Source organism: Acinonyx jubatus, chromosome A3 (genome assembly GCF_027475565.1).
Source record: "Acinonyx jubatus isolate Ajub_Pintada_27869175 chromosome A3, VMU_Ajub_asm_v1.0, whole genome shotgun sequence".
NCBI lineage: Eukaryota > Metazoa > Chordata > Mammalia > Carnivora > Felidae > Acinonyx > Acinonyx jubatus.
Genome location: NC_069388.1, coordinates 57670671 through 57690293, shown reverse-complemented (window position 1 = coordinate 57690293; position 19623 = coordinate 57670671). Strand labels below are relative to the sequence as shown.

At 40.2% G+C, this 19623-nt stretch overlaps 1 long non-coding RNA gene across 1 annotated transcript; it reads left to right on the top strand.

Moving 5' to 3' along the window:
- Nucleotides 1–96: 96 nt before the first annotated feature.
- LOC128311175 (uncharacterized) lies at nucleotides 97–18840 on the top strand. The gene is made up of 3 exons (XR_008289259.1): nucleotides 97–600; nucleotides 1321–1387; nucleotides 2905–18840. It is a non-coding gene; the product is annotated as an uncharacterized LOC128311175 (long non-coding RNA).
- The last annotated feature ends 783 nt before the right edge of the window (nucleotides 18841–19623 follow it).

Genomic DNA, 19623 nt, shown 5'->3' with positions numbered 1-19623 from the left:
CGCCCCCGTCCCGGCTCCGCCCGCGGCCCCGCCCCGGGCCCGCCCCCGGGCCCCCACCGCCAGCCCGTCGGCTCCCGCGGCGCCGCCTGGGTTTCCGAGTCCCGGCCGCTCCAGCGCACAGTTCCGGAGTGGAGGGAGGAAGTCCCATCCCGGCTGCCAGGTTCCCCCCTCCTCTCTCCGTTGCGCTTGCGAGGAGCGCCTAGACTCTTCTTCCTCCGCCCCTCCTGGGAGGCAGCTCGGGACCGCAGGACTTGACTCCCCGCCCCTCACTCTGAGAGGGGGAGGAGTGAGGGAAAAAGACATCTTGTTCTCACAGCTGCAGGTTGCCCAACCGAGGGCATTTGTCTTTTGGGGAGCAGAGTGCACGCCAGAAAACCCAGGTGTGTTTGGAATAACATAGCATTTAACACAACAAGGAACACTTTTACGGATAACAAAAAATAGCATTAAAAATTAAAAGCAATTACTTTCCGATTTTAAAAAATTGGCCCACGTTTTCCATGCTCTCACAAGGGATCCGACAGAGCTGCTGAAGAGGCAGCAGCGATATTGTACGACCCTGAGTCAAGGCATCAGATCAAACTCAATCTGGACGTCCTCGTGAGTATAGAAGACAGCGATATTAGGGCTCCCCTGCGAGTCCCCTACACGGCAATCAACCCAGTCACATTTGTTCTAAGAGAATTGAAAGGCTGGGAAACACGGAGTACGTGATACTAAAGAAAAGCTATAGAGAATGTGGAGGTAGGGCTTTTAAAATTTGTATTTCCTCAAAGCTGTTGTAGAACTAGACACATGGTAGCTGGCCTTGCACAGGCTCATGGTCCTCCTAGCAATGTCCTCAGAGAGGCAGTTAAATCCAACACCCAAAAGAGAAGTAAAGGAAAACTCCCATCAAAATGACCCTCAGGTTTTGACAAAGGAGTCCCTGACAAAATGTGACTGTTAATTAGGACAGAACTGAAAAGTAGAAGTAAATCCCCTACAGAACATGTGGGAACTGAGTGATATTTCTCACTGGAAACCAAGAAATCTGCAGAGGATCAGAAGGGGTCAGCTCAGAAGCCTGGACCTAACTGGGCAGGTTAGAAGCCACATGAAGAGAAGAGCCCTGTGGGAAGAGCAACCAGAATTGACCTCCCAGAGAGGAGGGACCTCTGTGGTTGAGAACTGGGAGGCCACTGACAAAGATCCTCTGAGTAAAACTGAGGAAGAGGAAGAGCGCTGTAATCAGGGAGATTTGGATGCAGTGGAGCAGGGGCCAGGGATGGCAAGAAAATACTCCTTCCAGAAATATTCACTGGAACCTCTCCCTCTCAGACATGCTGCCAGACCCTGGAATTGCAGAGAAGAATGGGAGATGGGCCCTGCCCTGATGAACTCACAGGTAAGCAAATAGGTACAAAGGGTAGTGGGAGTCAGGGTGGAGACAGTGGGGATGCACAGAATTAAGGTTGGGTTCCTCAGGGAGGGGACTGAGAAAGCCCCACAGAGCAGCTGTTGCTTGACTGGGGCTTGGGAAGTGAATATGTGTTTGCCACCCGGTCAAGTAGAGAGTCATGTCCGGTAAATGGATCAGCATGTATGACGTTGTTGTTTAGGGCATAGGGGATGCAGCCGACAGAAGTCAGCCTCCTGGGCACAGAGCAAAGTGAAGAAGGTTGGAGAGGGGATCTGGAGGGGCCAGTGGAGAATATGTCACACGATGGTGACAACTTTCTACTCTTCCTCATCTCTGGGTACTCCTCACCTCTTTTTGGTATTATGGTTTGAATTGGGTCCCCCAAAATTCATATGTTAAAGTCCTAATCCCCAGTACCTCAGAATGTGACTTTATTTGGAAATAGAGTCATCGCAGATATAGTTAGTTAAGTTACAGTAAGGTCGTTAGGGTGGACTTCGATGCATTGTGACTGGTGTCCTTTTAAGAGGGAAGGTTGGACATGGACACACACACACAGGAAGAGCACCTTGTAAATTTTGGAGTTATGCTGTCACAAGCCAAGGAACTACCAGAAGCTAGGAGAAAGTCCTAGAACAGATCCTTCCGTAATGCCCTCAGAAGGAACCAATCCTACAGACACCTGGATCTCAGACTTCTAGCCTCTAGAACTGTGAGACGATTTCTGTTGTTTTAAGCTGCATAGTTTGTGGTACTTCATTATGGCTATTCAAACAAATACAACTGGCTCCCTAAACCTGTCCATACCTGTTCAGTAGCAAGCCTCTCTAGCCATTCTGGGTTGAATTCTGTTCCCTGCCAGGACCCCAGGAAACCCGTTTCCTCAATAGGGAATTCTGGCTGGCTCCTCACCTATTTGTGCATGCACAGGGAGCAAAAGAGATGTAGTAATCTGTGGCACACAGAGCCAGCAAGATACTCAAATTAGCACTGTTGGTTAGTATGAGGGGCTGATGGAGGACAAGGCTTTTGGGGCTCTTGCTGCTGCTGCACTTGATTGCTATAGCAACCCTGATAACTACAAAGATTGTAGAGTGAGATGGCTGTTCCTGACTGCCCTAGAGAGTTTATTTGTTTGTTTAAAGATAAGCGTGAAGTATTAAATTCCCATCTCAAGGTATAGATATGGTGAAATTGAAAGAATCCTTTATCTGGTATAGACATAGGACAGACAGGGGTCATATTCCAATTTCAAATACAGTAGTTCCGGTTACAAATTGTTGCAAAGGTTAAGTGTTCAACTTGAGCAAATTCTCTTCCTGCAATTAGGACACGTGATTGGGAAGTAGGACCATAGACTTGTGATGGGAATATCTGAAGGGATGCAGACAAAGTGATAATTATGTGACACAATAAAGGTGTTAGCTAACGCTACAATGGTAATCATATTGCAATATAAATGTCAAATCTATATAGTAGTCCTCCTTTATCTTCCATTTCAGTTACCTGCTGTTAGCCACTGTCTGGAAATAGATGATCTTCCTCTGATCTATGGACAGAAGGCCAAGGGTAGCCTGATTCTGTATCACAACACCATTATTCACCTCACTTCATCTCATCACATGAGCATCTTATCATCTCACATCATCACAAGAGGAAGAAGCGTGATACAGTACAATGAAATGCTTTGAGAGAGAGACTACATTCACATAACTTTTATTGCATGGTGTTATCATTAGCTATTATTATTAGCTATTATTAGCTATAATTGTTAATCTCTTACCGCCTAATCTATTAACTAAGCTTAATAATAGGTATATATATAGGAAAAACATTGTATATATAGGGTTCAGTACTATTCATGATTTCAGGCATCCACTGAGGTCTGCAGGTTAAGGGGGACTACACCTTAAACTTACACAATGTTATATGTCAATTATACTGTATCTCATTTTTTTTAAGATTTTATTTTTAAGTAACCTCTACACCCAACGTGAGGCTCATACTCTTAACCCAAGATCGAGAGTTGCATGCTCCTGACTGAGCCAGCCAGGAGCCCCAATTATATCTCAATTTTTTTAAAAGCAAGTCGGATGCAGAAACTTGAAAGAAATAAGAGACAGAGAATAACAGAATTAGAATAGAAATTGACAAAATTATCCCCAAAGGCTATCAAAAGATGTATCAAAACAAACATGTAACTGAGAAAAATAGGTAAATCCAAAAGTCAGATACTGAAAAATTAATACAGGCTCTAGAAAAATTGATCAACAGAAAGAAAAAGAGGGAAGATTCAAAATAGAGCTTCATAATGCAAAAAAATAGAAATCATCACAGATCCTAGAGTTACTGAACAAACAATACTAATGTATTATTAATAATACTTTAAAAAGCTGAGTTCCCAAATCCCAAGCTTCCCTTGCCAACAGAAGTAGCATTTCTCTATATGAGAAAACTATCATTCACTAATTGGAAGAGCTTTCAAGACTTCATCTGAGGCCTTTGCCTATTCTCCTCAAAACCTGCCCACATGGCACCTCACCAGCTCCAGGGCCCATAGTAAGAGTAACTCCCAGCATAGCCCAGGAAGATGATTGCACGGTCTCCTGGGGCAGGGATGGAAATAGATTTATACACCGAGGGAGTTAGAATATCTTGCCAATATGTATTGGGAGAAAGCTGACAGTCATATATGGGCATGGAACATAAAGTGTTAAACTGAGGCACCTGGGTGGCTCAGTCAGTTAAGCATCTGACTTCAGCTCAGGTCAGGATCTCACAGTTTGTGGGTTCAAGCCCCGAGTCGGGCTCTGTGCTGACAGCCTGGACCTGATTCAGCTTCTGTGTCTCCTTCTCTCTCTGCCCCTCCCCTGCTCATGCTCTGTCTCTCTCTCTCTCTCTCAAAAATAAACATTAAAAAGTTAAAAAAAAAACAATGAAGTGTTAAACCAATGGGCCCCTGGGAGGCTCAGGTCATGATCTCATGGTTCATGAGTTTGAACCCTGCATCGGGCTCTACACTGACAGTGTGGAGCCTGCTTAGGATTCTCTTTCTCTCCCTCTCTCTCTGTCCTTTCCCTGCTCCCATCCATGCTATCTCTCTCTTAATAAATAAACTTAAAAAAATTAAAGTGTTAAACCAAGAAGTATAAAATATAAGGTTGGATTCAGCAGAATTTATGAATAAATTTTGTACTCAGGATTCTTGATAAAATATGTCATATTCAGCACCTGTGAGTGGCTCAAAGGTTTGATTCCTTAGTTTATTGAAGCCTAGATTTAACAATGGCCTATAGTCAATGAGGCTGAGATGCCAAAATTTCCCTGGCATATTATAGATTGAGAAAAGAGTCTGAAGATTCTGGAGATAGGAATGTTTGAGTGGATATGTTATATGCAACCTACTTGGCCACCAACCCACAACCATATCATGCATCTTCATCAAGACATTAAAAGATGTAGGGAATTTCTTCTACTAATGGCAGTTAAAGACCAATCTTCCTGCTGAAAACAATCATAAAAGCTGGATAAAGCATAAGAACAAATCTGTTTCAAGTCATGAAAGAACTGCTATGGCAGCAAGGACTTGAAGGGATATGTACCTGGGAGAGGTGAAACTGACATATAATCAAGTTCTTCCCTTCAAAGTATGTGCTGATTCCCAAGTTGCAGCTCAGAGACCAAGAAGCCAAGCATATCTTCTAGAAGTTTACAGGCCCAGAGGGACAAAAATTGGAGTTGGGATCCTCAAAGTGTTACAACTCCCAGTGTAGACAGGAACCAGAAAAAGACAAGACTTCCCAAAGATTAGACCTGCCCAGCCCACAAGCATCTCAATGCCTAACTAAAATAGATCTCCCCCAACCATAATTACCTTCCAGGAGCAAAAATATATCCTCCCAACAGATGATAACACCATCCAGAGCCTCAGTTTTTTTCTTTGATCTTTCATATACCATATCAGCATCAATATATTACCAGGCATAATAGGAAACAAGACCATATGACTAAAAAGAGAAAAAAATCAAAATCTATTAGTAAGAAAGTCACAAAGTAGACAGATATTGGATGGAATTGCCAGATGCAGAATGGGATTATATATAAATGATAAGTTCAAGGATTGAGATGAAAATATAGAGAATTTTAGCAAAGAACTAGAAAAAATATACATTTTTTAAAAGATCTAATGGAATCTTAGGAAAAAAACCACAATACTTGAAATTAAGAACTCCATAGATGGGGGTGCCCGGTGGCTCAGTTGGTTAAGTGTCTGATTCTTGGTTTTGGCTCAGGTCATGATCTCAGGGTTCCTGAACTCAAGACCCACATCAGGTTCTGTACTGGCAGAGCAGAGCCTACTTGGGATTCTCTCTCTCTCCCTCTCTCTCTCTCTGCCCTTCCCCCCTGCTCTCTCTTAAATTAAAAAAAAAAAAAAAACTTTGAAAGAACTCCAGGGGCACCTGGGTGGATCAATCGGTTGAGCATGTGACTTCAGCTCAGGTCAGGAGCTCACGGTTTGTGAGTTCGAGCCCCGCACTGGGCTGTGTGCTGACAGCTCAGAGCCTGGAGCCTGTGTCAGATTCTGTGTCTCCCTCTCTCTGCCCCTTCCCCGCTCATGCTCTGTCTCTCTCTGTCTCTCAAAAATGATTAAATGTTAAAAAAAAAAATTTTTTTAAGAAAGAACTCCATAGATGGGTATAAAAGTAGACTACACAAAATTAGAACATTAGTGAAGTAGAGGATTAATTAAAATAGCCAGATATTTCTCCCAAGAAGATATGTAGATAGTCAATAAGCACATGAAAAAATACTCTACATCATTAGCCATGAGGGAAATGCACATCAAAACTATGATGAGAGGCACCTGGGTGGCTCAGTCGGTTGAGCTTCTCTAACTCTTGATTTCAGCTCAGGTCATGATCCCAGGGTCGTGGGATCGATCCCTGTATTGGGCTCTGTACTGAGCATGGAATCTGCTTGAGATTCTCTCTCTCTCCCTCTGCCCCTCTCCCCCACTCAGCCTCTCTCTCTCTCTAAAGTTAAAAAAAAAAAAAACCTATGGGGCTCCTGGGTGGCTTAGTCAGTTGGGTGTCCAACTTTGGCACAGGTCATGATCTCATGGTTCGTGGGAATGAGCCCTGCATCGGGCTCTGTGCTGATGGCTCGGAGCCTGGGGCCTGCTTTGGATTCTGTGTCTCCCTCTCTGTCCCTTCCCCACTCACACTCTCTCCCAGCTTGCACTCTCTCTCTCAAAACTAAATAAACATTAAAGAAAAAAGGAAAAAAAAAACCCCTACCATGAGATACCACACTGCACTCTCTAGGATGGCTTCAATTAAAAGACAAGAAATAGACAATAATAAGCATTGGTGAAATTAGAACTTCCATACCTTTCTGATGAGAATTTAAATGGTGTAGTTTCTTTGGAGAAGAGTTTGAAATGTTCTCAAAGAGTTCAACATAAAGTTACTATATGACCCAGCCATTCTGTTCCTAGGTATGTACCCAAGAGAACTGAAAAATCTGTATTCACACACACAAAAAAACTTTACATGAATGTTCAGGAGCAGCATTATTCATAATAGTTAAAAAGTGGAAACATCCATATGTCCATCATCTGATGAATGGGCAAACCAAATGTGGTATATCCATACCGTGGAATATTATTCGTCCGTAAAAAGGAATGAAGGATTGGCACATGCTACAATACAACTTGATTGAATCTTGAAAGCCACTATGGTAAATGGAAGAATCTAGACACAAAGAGCCATATATTATATGATTCCATATGTATGAAATACATAGGCAAATCTGTAGAGATAGAAAATAGGTTAGTGTTTGTCATGGGCTAGGGGAAAGAGAAGAGTGGGAGAAATGGAGAGTAACTGCTTAATGGGCACAGGTTTTCCTTTGGAGTGATAAACATGTTTTGGAAAACGCAGTGATGCTTGCACAACATTGTGAACATACTGAAAACCCCAGAATTGTACACTTTGAAAGGTAACTTGTAGAAAATGGTGTCCAAAGCAGTACAAATAAACTCTGGTCCATAGAGATACCCCCACTGGATATTAACCTATTTTACATCTGTTAGCAAAATCACTTCAATATTTCTGACCAATATCTTAATCTGTACCTATTTATCTGTTCTTAAGATTCTCCTTTGAACTAGTCTTAACATCTTACTGGTTCCCTCATTAATTACTGAATTGAATAAAACTGTTACTTCATGTTCATTTTATGGCTGCCATGAGAGTCGTGCTTTTAACTTTTTGAAAATTATACTTTAGCAGTAAGAAGAAGGGAGACGATGCCTAGCAGGATGCTGAAATTATTTCATTATAGTAGAAAGATGGGGAATGGAGAGAGAAGTTAACCTTCAAAGATACTTTTGTTCCCTTACAGAGAATACAAATACCCTCACTAAATATACCCTGTGACCCTCCAAAAAGATGCCACTTAGTCTAAAATCTTTGGCAAAGCACATCTGAAGAAATAGGCCTGGTCTCCAGGACAGGTCTCTCCCCTGAGAGCACTTGAACCCCAGTGGCCATCTGCTTTTACTCTGACTGCAGTCTGAGAAAGAACATGGGGACACAGGCACAGACACATGCCCTGGGATGGTGAGTGTTCAGAGATGAAAGTATACCTTCAATTCAAAACTTGAGTAACACTATTTGCTTGTGGTCAGGGTAATGGTTAGAGTTAGGATAGGGTTAGGACAGGGTTAGGTTAGGGTCAGGGTTAGTTTTATGGTTAGGATTAGAGACCAGCTGTCAGGTAATTGGCCAAAGTGTCATGGGTTTAGTAACACCAAAAGTCTTTACATTAGAAGTGGAAAACTTCACATATGAGTCTTTCCTCATGAGTTGCCTACACCTTAGGGTGGTAGTGATCCAGGATCCTGCCCCGGTACTCCGTGCCCTGACTTTTATGTTCTGTCCACATCTGTCCACCTTATCAGTTGCATCCTCTCCTGGCCATCAGTTCCTTCCCATAAGCTTTTTTTCACACATGCAATTTCAAAATAATGAAAAGGCATTTAAATCGGGAAATGTAAGGTGCACCTAGGTGGCTCAGTAGGTCCAACTTCAGCTCAGGTCATGATGTCGTGGTTTGTGGGTTTGAGCACCATGTCGGGCTCTGTGCTGACATGTCAGAGCCTGGAGCTTGCTTCAGATTCGGTGTCTCCCTGTCTCTCTGCCCCTCCCCTGCCGTGCTCAGTCTCTCAACAATAAAATTAATCTTAAAAAAAATTTTTTTAAACAGGAAAGGAAAGCTGAATATTCTCCTGCTTACACCTGATGCCAGAAAGAATTCGTAAGAGAACTCTTTGATTTCTGTTCACAGTTAATGTTCTTTAATTCGTAATAGAGTTGTCATTTGTGTTTTCTATAAGCATCCATTAGTTGCCAGTTAGTTACTAAATGTAATAATTTTCAGTCTTTCTTTGATTTAATTTCTTTAATCCTGGAAGCAATATGTGTTTTTGACATTACTGATTTTCGTTTGAGCCCTGCTTACAGATTCTGCTACTTGACTTTTGGCCCACATTTTCAACTTGGTTTCTCCTACTCATGACTTTGTGTTTCCTCTTATAACATGAATTCTGTGAATGTAAACCTGTGACCTACGGCATAGTTTCTTGGTCTATTAATGATAGTCCATTTGAATGTAATTTACGGGAAAATATCTTCTTTGTACTCACACATCCTTGTTATAGTACCTTTCTTCTAATGGGCTCAAAACCCTGCTCAAAACCAGTCCCAAAACAAGTTTTAGGAGATTAGTTAAGTCAAAAAACATCCATTGATCCGGTTCAACTAGCTAGCACTATTCGAAATTCCAGGGATGAAAAGAGGAGTAAATCCCAGATCTGATTTCAGATCTTAGCAAGGGAATATTCCCCCAAAGGAAGAGGAACACTGCAAAAAGACTCTTATGTCCTAAGCACTGTGCTTGCTGTATTTCTGAGGTATCTCGCTTTTCTCACAATAAAGCTAAAAGAAAAATAAAATTAGTCCCATTTTACAGATGAGAAAATTGAGGCCCACAAAAATTTTAGTAACTTGCCAATATCACATATCTGATAGGTAGCAGAACCAGGATTTGTTGCTATTCTTTTCTGAATCCCAAACCAATGCTTTTTCCATTAACGCACAATCTGAGTTGATTTCAGTATTGTTCACAGAAGCAGAGTAACATCACTTTTTTTTCCCTTAACATTACTTTCCTTGAAGATTAGAGTCATCACCCAAATTACGTGGGCTTTAAGGAGGCAGACCTCCATTCAAAATTCTTCTTTCCATGGGTGCCTGAGCCAGTGGCTCAGTCGGTTAAGCATCTGAATCTTGATTTTGGCTCGGGTCACGATCGCATGGTTTGTGAGATCCAGCCCTGGCTCCATGCTGACAGGGGAAAGCCTGCTTGAGATTCTCTCTCTCCCTGTCTCTCTGCCCCTCCCCCACTCATGCACTCTGTTTCTGTCTCTGTCAAAATAAATAAACTTAAAAACAGAAAAGAAAGGTAATTTATTAAAATGGAAGCAAGTCACAGACCAAATTTTGGAGCATATTCAAACATATATTGAACATTTATTAGAAATAAAGCTCAGGGGTGAGGGGCAATATGGAGGACCCTTGTTGGGATGAGCACTGGGTATTATATGTAAGTGATGAATCACAAAATTCTATAGCTGAAATTATTATTACACTATATGTTAACTAACTTGGATTTAAATTAAATACAAAAACTTAGATTAAATTAAATTTTTAAATTTAAGTTTAAAAAATTAATTTTTAATTAAATTAAATTTTCATTTAATTAAAGAAAGTCCATATAGTCCTACACCCTGTTCTATAAGCTCTTGAAGTCTCAGAGCTCTGACTACACCTGGCATTAAATGTTAACTCAAGACAAAATCACAATCATATCCCAGAAGTAATTTTGTGGTTGATATCAGGCAATCAGAATCCTTGTGTCGGAAATTGGACATAGGAATGTTTAGTTTAAGCCATACATACCATTCTAGAGAGTGAGAGGTGAAGGGCTCACTACATTTTACTCAACTCACCTTCTCAAACAAAACAAATGTTGGGGCACCTGGGTGGCTCAGTTGGTTAAGCGTCCAACTTCAGCTCAGGTCATGATCCCACCATTTGTGAGTTTGTGAGTCTCACATTTGTGAGTCTCACATCAGGCTCTGTGCTGATAGCTTCGAATCCTCTGTCCCACTCTCTCTTTGCCCCTCCCCCAGTCGCTCCTGCTCTTTTTCTCTCAAAAATACATAAAAACATTAAAAAAAAAGAAATCAAACAAAACAAATTTCACCGATAAAATCACTTTACTTTTCTTTTTTAAATAATTTATTGTCAAGTTAGCTAACATACAGTGTATACAGTGTGCTCTTGGCTTTGGGAGTAGATTCCCATGATTTGTTGCTTACATACAACACCCAGTGCTCATCCCAACAAGTGCCCTCCTCAATGCCCATCACCCATTTTCCCCTCTCCCCCACCCCCCCCCCCATCAGCCCTCAATTTGTTCTCTGTATTTAAGAGTCTCTTATGGTTTGCCTCCCTAAAATCACTTCTTTTTTTTTTTTTAATTTTTTAATGTTTATTTATTTTTGAGAGAGAGAGAGAGAGACAGAGCATGATCAGGGGAGGGGAAGGGAGAGAGGGAGACACAGAATTCAAAAAAGGCTCCAGGCTTTGAGCTGTGAGCACAGAGCCCGATGTGGGGCTTGAACCCACAAACAGTGAGATCATGACCTGAGCCAAAGTCAGACGCTTAACCAAATGAGCCACCCAGATGCCCCTAAAATCACTTTTCTAATATCCCATTGGGTTGATTAACAAATTTTCTGTTTGCTGCTTGGAAAGAAAGACAGCTGGAGTGCGGGCATTTGATTATATGCTCCCCAACTACCTCTACAATATCTATTCACGTTTAGAACTAAAGTGTCTGATGCTGGCTCCAGAGTGTGGATTAAAGCCAACTCATACATACATCTATGTCACTTTATAACCCAATGTAAAGTATTTTAAAGTAAATTCCTGCCAGTACCACAACTGTCATCTGTGCTCCAGGAGTCGTGGTGGCTCTGTGGCTTAGAATACAGTCATTATAAGCACTCTCTTTGAGGATTTGTGCAGCAGGAAAGTCCTTGGCATTCCCTTTTGTAAGGACAGTGTACCGATCCTTCTGTAATCTAGGGCAGTTCATCTAACCTCTGCTTGCATTTTTTCCCATGCCTGTACTTACATAAAGAACATTAACATGTTTGGAAAGAGTCCAACAAAATACAGTTATTGTTCAGCTCTTTAGAAATCCCCTTCCCAGGGTCTGTGCAGGCTCAAACAGATCAGGCTCTTCTCCCTGGAGAAACAATGCACAAAAATGAGGCCAAAAGAGACAGGAGAACTAGGGAGGAATAATTATTCTTGTATTTTTATTCTTAGCTCTTTTTCAATCTCAAAAAAGAGATATAATCTGAGAAATCATATTAAATGGCAATGCTTATGAGTCTGTACATGTGCCAAGGAAAATTACACAATTAGGAAGTGTACAAATGAGCCATGTCCTGTCCCAAATTCTTTCCCTATTTTACAACCAATTTGTTTCATTTCTTTACCAGATAGAGAACCTGTATTAATAACCCCCACAAAATAGATCATCCTTTAATTTACCTCATGATAATATTAAATCAAAAGATAAATTTTGAAACACTTTCTATTAGTGCTGAAAGATTGCTGATCAATAGATGATACATAATCTGAATTCTCTTTCAATAATAAGCTTCTTAAATAGAAGATTTTGATAAATTAAAAGGATCTTTGTAAATTAGAATCTTCCCAAGAGAGAAGTTATACTATTTTTTTGGAGGATCCAGGATTTAACCTAAAATGGTTTTTGTTTGTTTGTTTGTTTGTTTTTGCATATTCAGCCATCACCAATAAGAGTGAAGTACTCTTATCCTGGTATGATTTCTAATTTTACTCACTAGAATATATTGTGAACCTCCCTTTTTCACTTTTTCACATATATTGACGTTAACAAGGGCTCACTTTTGAATGAAAGATAAAATCTAAGGACCCAGTTCAAAAGAGATAGCCCAGCAAAAAAGGACCTATCCTGAGGCACATCCTCATGCTATTTCAGAGTGCCAATGAAAGAAAATCCTAAAATCTTCCAAAGAAAAGAAAGAAAAAAAAAACCAGATCACAAACAAAAGATTAGGAATCAGAACAATATGACACTTCTCCACGATAATACTGGAAAGTAGAAGACAGTGGAATAAAACCTTCAAAATTCTAAGGGAGAATCGTTTTAAATTAGGGATTATATACCCAGCCAAACTATTAATCAAGTACAATTTGTTAACCAAGTGATGACATTTTCAGATACTTCAAAAACTTTACTTGCTGAATATACATTCTCAAGAAATACTGAAGAATATGAAAAGAGGGAGGAAATCAAGGAAAAGGGGAAGAAATGGGAGCCAGGAAGTAGAGGACTCAACACAGGAGAGTCAAAGGGAGCTCACGCTCCAAGGGTCAAGGTGAGACCCCACACAACAGTCGTATGTGGTGAAAGCAACCCAACAGCAGTGGAAAGTTTGGTACCTGAGGAATTAACCTGCTTGAGAACAAGTAGGTTGTGAGGAGCTTGAGAGCTCTGGTGGAGGGTTTGAGAGCAAATTTGTGTTGAATACACAGAAAAATAAACAAATTTTTTAAATGAGGAAATGTTTAATGCAAGGGGAATGAAGATGTACATGGAGAGAAATGTAATCATACATAAACAGAACTTGGCTGTGAACAGTATTAATTTTTTTAATGTTTATTTTTGAGAGAAAGAGAGAGAGAGAGAGAGTGCAAGGGGGAAAGGGGCAGAGAGAGGGGGAGACACAGAATCTGGAGTAGGCTCCAGGCTCTGACCTGTCAACACAGAGCATGACACAGGGCTCAAACCCATGAATTGAGAGATCGTGGCCTGAGCCGAAGTTGGACACTTAACTACACTTAACTGGATTGAGCTACCCAGGAGCCCCTGAACAGCATTAATTTAATCAAAATAACATAACCACTGAATGTGGGTTTTAATTATGGTGGAAGAATGGGCTATGTATTGGGGAAAAGTGAAGGGTAGAAAAATGAAATTCTCATCATTTGTAAAAGGAAATTAATTGATAATATCTTCTGTTGAAAATCAAGAATTAGTATAAGCATTTGGTTTAGAAATAGGGAAGCAAATAGCAGAAGAAAGAGCAAAAAGAGTTGAAGAAGTTTGTAGGGAGTGGACATGAGGGGTGAGGAAGGGTATGAACAGGAGGCTGTTTTAAGTTTAAAGAAATATATCTTTTTAAAATTTTATTCTGTTTTTATTTTAATTCAGTATAGTTAACATACAGTGTTGTATTAGTTTCAGGTGTACAATTTAGTGATTCAACAATTTTATACATTACTCAGTGCTCATCATGATAAGTATACTCTTTAATCCCTATTACCTATTTTACCCACACACACCTCCACATCCCCTCTGGCAACCAACAGTTTGTTCTCTGTAGTTAAGAGTCTGTTCAGATAACACCAGCATTCTTCACAGAGCTAGAATGAACAATCCTAAAATTTGTATGGAACCAGAAAAGACCCCAAATAGCCAAAGCAATCCTGAAAAATAAAACCAAAGCTGGAGGCATCACAATTCTGGACTTCAAGATGTGTTACAAAGCTGTAGTAATCAAAACAGTATGGTACTAGCACAAAAACAGACACATAGATCAATGGAACAGAATGGAGAACCCAGAAATGGACCCACAAACATATGGCCAAATAATATTTGACAAAGCAGTAAAGAATATCCAATGGAATAAAGACAGTCTTTTTAGCAAATGGTGTTGGGAAAACTGGACAGCAACATGCAGAAGAATGAATCTGGACCACTTTCTTACACCATACACAAAAAAACCCTCAAAATGGATGAAAGACCTAAATGTAAGACAGGAAGCCATCAAAATCCTCGAGGAGAAAGCAGGCAAAAACCTCTCTGACCTCGGCCACAGCAACCTCTTACTCAACATAACTGTGAAGGCAAGGAAAACAAAAGTAAAAATGAACTATTAGGACCTCATCAAGATAAAAAGCTTCTGCACAGCAAAGGAAACAGCAAAACTAAAAGGCAACCAATGGAATGGGAGAAGATATTTGAAAATGACATATCAGATAAAGGGTTAGTATTCAAAATCTATAAAGAACTTATCAAACACAACACCCCAAAAAACAAATAATCCAGTGAAGAAATGGGCAGAAGACATGAATAGATATTTTCCAAAGACATCCAGATGGGTAACAGGAATATGAAAAAATGCTCAACATCACTCATCATCAGGGAAATACAAATCAAAATCACAATGAGATACCACCTCACACCTATCAGAATGGCTAAAATTAACAACTCAGGCAACAACACATATTGGCAAGGATGTGGAGAAAGGGGATCTCTTTTGCATTACTGTTGAAAATGCAAACTGGTGCAGCCACTCTGGAAAACAGTATGGAGGTTCCTCAAAAAATTAAAAATAAAGTTACCCTACAACCTGGCAATTGCACTACTAGGCATTTATCCAAAGGATACAGGTGTGCTGTTTCAAAGGGACACTTGCACCCCAATGTTTATAGCAGTACTATCAACAATAGCCAAAGTATGGAAAGAGCCCAAATGTCCATTGACAGATGAATGGATAAAGAAGATGTGGTATATATATACAATGGAATATTACTTGGCAATCAAAAAGAATGAAATCTTGCCAGTTGCAACTATGTGGATGGAACTATAGAATATTAGCTAAGCAAAATTAGAGAAAGACGAGTATCATATGACTTCACTCATACGAGGACTTTAAGATACAAAACAGATGAATATAAGGGAAAGGAAGCAAGAAGAATATAAAAACAGGGAGGGGGACAAAACAGAAGAGACTCTTAAATACAGAGAACAAACAGGGTTGCTGGAGGGGTTGTGGGTAGGTGGATGGGCTAAATGGGCAAGGGGCATTAAGGAGAACACCTGGGATGTCCTCCCAATCCTAACACTTGGGATGATCATTGGGTGTTAAATGTAGGGAATGAATCACTGGATTCTACTCCTGAAATCATTATTGTACTATATGCTAACTAACTTAGATGGAAATTAAAGAAAAAATTTTTTTTAATTTTGAAAAGAATCTATTCCTTGGTTTGTCTCTTTTTTTTCCTTTGTTCATTTGTTTTGTTTCTTAAATTCCACATATGAGTGAAATCATATGGTATTTGTGTTTCTCTGACTTATTTTCACTTAGCATTATACTTTCTAGCTCTATCATGTTGTTGTAAATGGCAAGATTTCATTCTTTTTTAGGGCTGAGTAATATTCCACTATGTGTATATATACATGTATATACACATACATACACACCACATCTTTATTCATTCATCTATTGATGGATACTTGGGCTTTTTCCATAATTTGGCTATTATAAATGATCCTGCAATAAACATAGGGGTGCATGTATCATTTCAAATTAGTGTTTTTATATTCTTTGGGTAAATACCCAGTAGGGGGGTGTAGGACAGTAGTGTTTTTATATTCTTTGGGTAAATACTCAGTGGGGGGAGGTGTTAAGTTGTAGAAGTTCTTTATATATTTTGGATACTAACCGTTTATTGAATATTTCATTTGCAAATATCTTCTCCCATTCAGTAGATTGTCTTTAATTTTGTTGATTGTTTCCTTCATTGTGAAGGACTATTTTGATATAGTCCCAATAGCTTATTTTTCCTTTTATTTTCTTTGCCTTAGGAGTCAGATCTAGAAAAATGTTGCTATGACGCATGTCAGAGAAATTGCTGCCTGTGCTTTCTTCTAAGATTTTTACAGTTTCAGGTCTCATATTTAGGTCTGAGAAAGATGTATCTTGTAAAAATATGTACATTGATAAGTATACTTTTGTTTTTCATTTTGAAGAGTGAGCAGAAATTTGAAAAATGAGTAGAATGAGTTTAGAAAACTCACATTTAAAGATTAAAATGATTAATTGAATTCCAGATGGCTGAGGCCTATGATTTCCGCTCTTTACCTGTAAGAAAACCAATGGCCAACTTTAAAATATCTATTTTGGTTGCTGGGGACATGGAATGATAAGTAACAAAAATTCACAGATTCTTCCCCATCACCTAATACCTACAAGGAAAGGTTTGGGCCTCTAGTAGCACTAACTCCCATTTCTCAGTTTGGTATACCCATAAATCCCCACTCTAAGGAACTGAGCATTGTTTTAGTTGCTTGGAAATGAGCAAAAGAGATTACCAGGTGTTCCTTAACATCAGCATATGTTTTACAAGTCTATAGGGACAAAGGTTAACTTGTAGATTTTTGTCGAGTTTAATGCAAATTAATTTCCATCCCATGGAAAAGATAACCTCAAAGGTTAGAGCTTATGGCCATGTTGGACATTATCCAGTTCTGTATAAACAGTGATGTATTAAATTGGTGATGTATACCTAAGTTTCGCAAATGCTTATAGTATCTTATTAGTCACAGCATCTTAATTGTTCCCTCATTAATTAATGAGTTGCATAAATCTTTGACATTTTCATTGTATATTTGCATTACAGTATGATGTTACCTTTATAAAGACTGTATTTTAGCAAAGACTAAAATGACATCTATATAAACATTTAAAACTCCTATTCTGGGGCACCTGGGTGGCTCAGTTGGTTAAGCGTACAATTCTTGATTTTGGCTTAGGTCATGATGTTGCGATTTGTGAGTTCAAGCCCCACATCGGACTCTGCATTGACAGTGTGGAGCCTGCTTGGGATTCTCTCTCTCTTTCTCTGCCCCTCCCCCCCATCAAAATAAATAAATAAACTTAAAAAAATTAAAACTCCTATTCCTAGAATTAGCCTTTAAAACACATTGTTATAGAAATTAACACATTTTTTTTAACCAAAGTAATGTAGAAGAAACTGGGTTTTATTCTCTTTCCTGTTCTGGTTGGAGGTACCTGTTGGACTTAGTCAATCAAGCAAAATGTTTTCAGGGAGACTCTTCCAGGCTCATAGGATGGACCCAGGCCTCACAGACATTACAAAATAAATAGGAACAAGACCAAATCTTAACAATGAAGCTTGGAGGCAGAAGAAGATTCCCCTTAGAGTCTAGAAGAAGACAAGATCATGCTCTAGGTTAATGGGAAGGCTTCTTTCCCAAGCAGGTGTCAGCTGGAGTTGGGGCTTCAAAGGTGGAACAAGGGAAAAAAAGGAGGGCACACAGTGAGCACAGACTAGGAGGTTTAGCTGGGGCAGGCCTGTGGGAAGCTGGACAGCTTGAGAGCAGGAATAAAGAGACTGCTACTCTCTTGGGGTGCCTGGATGGCTCTGTTGGTTAAGCGTCTGACTTCAGCTCAGGTCATGATCTCACAGTCTGTGAGATCTCACGAGCCCCGTGTCGGGCTCTGTGCTGACAGCTCAGAGCCTGGAGCCTGCTTCAGATTCTGTGTCTCCCTCCTTTCTGCCCTTCCCCTGCTCATACTCTGTCTCTCTCTGTCTCAAAAATAAATAAAAATATATATATAAAAAAAAGAGACTGCTACTCTCTCCATCCTGTTCATTTGACAACAATGTATTACCTCACTGCATTCATTCATGATCTCTGTATGTATCTTAGTCCTTTTAGCCTGCAGTAACAAGAATACCTACCACAGGCTGAATGGCTTATAAACAACAGAGATTTATTTCACATAGTCTGTAGGCTGGGAAGTCCATGATTAAGGTGCTGGAAGATTGGGTGTTTAGTTCACAGACAGCAATCTTTCACTGGGTCCTCACTTGGCAGAAAGGGCGAGGGAGTTTTCCTGGGCCTCTTATACTGGCACCCATCCTATATGAAGCTCATGACCTAATCACCTCCCAAAGTCCCCACCACCTAATACAACATCACATTGGGGATTAGGTTTTAACATATGCATTTCAGGGGTGAGGGGAACAAAAACATTCAATCTATAGCATTGTGTTTTTAAATTAGTTGTAAGTTCTTTTGCATTGCTTTAATTATACCTATGAGAAAAACAAAAACAAAAACAAAAAAAACGTATTCATGTAGTATATTACTGTGCTAGGGTTGCCAAAACAAGATAACACAGACTTGTATCTTAAACAGAAATTTTTTTCTCACAGTTCAGGAGGCTAGAAGTCCAAGGTCAAGGTGCTGAGGAGGTTGGTTTCTGATGAGGTTTCTCTCTGATTTGCAGATGGCCACCTTCCCACTGTGTCCTCACATGACCTTTCTTCACACCTCCCTGGTGTCTCTTCCTCTTCTGATAAGGATGCCAATCGTATTGGGTTTGGGCCCAGCCATATGGCATCATTTAACCTTAATTACCTCTTTAAAAGTCCTGTCTCGGGGCGCCTGGGTGGCACAGTCGGTTAAGCGTCCGACTTTAGCCAGGTCATGATCTCGCGGTCCGTGAGTTCGAGCCCCGCATCGGGCTCTGGGCTGATGGCTCAGAGCCTGGAGCCTGTTTCCGATTCTGTGTCTCCCTCTCTCTCTGCCCCTCCCCCATTCATGCTCTGTCTCTCTCTGTCCCAAAAATAAATAAAACGTTGAAAAAAAAATTAAAAAAAAAATAAAAGTCCTGTCTCCAAATACAATCACATTCTGAAGTGTACTAGGGGTGAGGACTTCAACATAATGAATTTGGGGTAGGGGACACAATTCCATCCATAACCCATGGTAAAAACTCGAACAGTACAAAATGATGCACTTTGAAAACCATCTTTCATCCACCCCGCCTTCAGTCATATGTCCTCAAACACACATTATCATCCACATTTTATATGCCTCTGTTAAAAGTTCTTTGAGGGGCACCTGGGTGGCTCAGACAGTTAAGCATCTGGCTTCAGCTCATGGTCTCATGGTTTGTGGCTTTGAACTGCACGTTGCACTCTGTGCTGGCAGTGTGGAGCCTGCCTGGAATTCTCTCTCTCTCTCTCTCTCTCTCTCTCTCTCTCTCTCTCTCCCTCCTCCCTAAATAAATAAATAAATAAATAAATAAATAAATAAATAAATAAAAGTTCTTTGAAGGTTGAGACTATGTGGTGTAATCTTTACAAAAAGGAGAGGTAGGACACTTGCTCAGGCCTGCAGAGGGTGGTGAGCACCAGACCTTACAGGCCAGC